The sequence below is a fragment of the Trichechus manatus genome, unplaced genomic scaffold (assembly GCF_000243295.1).
Source record: "Trichechus manatus latirostris isolate Lorelei unplaced genomic scaffold, TriManLat1.0 scaffold00076, whole genome shotgun sequence".
Taxonomy (NCBI): Eukaryota; Metazoa; Chordata; class Mammalia; order Sirenia; family Trichechidae; genus Trichechus; species Trichechus manatus.
Window position 1 is genome coordinate 3,277,836 of NW_004444012.1, and position 804 is coordinate 3,278,639.

The window sequence follows — 804 nt, forward strand, 5'->3', positions numbered from 1 at the left end:
CACAAATTGTTTTATTGTATGAATTGATATATTACATGAAGTTATTGTTAAAACATTGTAGGCCTGAGAGTGGTTTTGTCTGTTTTAGGTTTCTTTTCTCCATAATGGAGGACAGCACATTCAAAGGCTCTAGGAACCAGGCAAGTAACAAACGAGTGAAGTGGCATAAGACAATCTGGAGTGCTGGAGACTATGGCAAGCCACTGCTCCCTCATCACTCAGCTCTGGCTGCCCCGTGCACCTGTGAACCCAATGACACCAGACCTTCAGTTTTTCAAGAGGTAACAGAAATCTTCATTTTCTTAAATACTGTAAAAAAAATGTTTGGGGGCAACTATTTTTTTTTTAATTGCAAACAGCAGGCACACAAAATAAAACATAGCTGCCTAGGTGTTCATTTTATAATTTAATTTTAGAGAGCAGTTTTTATTCCTTCACTCAGTATTTATCGATGGCCTATTCTATGTTTATTTATCAAAATTTTAAGTGCTTATGTCCTTTGACTTCACTTTTCCACTTTAGGTATCCTACAGAAATATTTTACACTTACATAGGTACAAAAATGTATAAGGATGTACATTGCATTATTTGCAAGATGGAAACAATCTAGGCAGGAATTTTGTGTTATTCATTTCTAGAACAGTCCTGGCATACAGTAGGTACTTAATACATATTTGTTGAAAATATATATATATATAGTCATGAGTTGAATTGTGTCCCCTGACAGTATCTGTCAGTTTGGCTAGATCACAATTCCCAGTATTGCGTGATTGTCCACCATGTTGTCATCTGGTGTGACTTCTC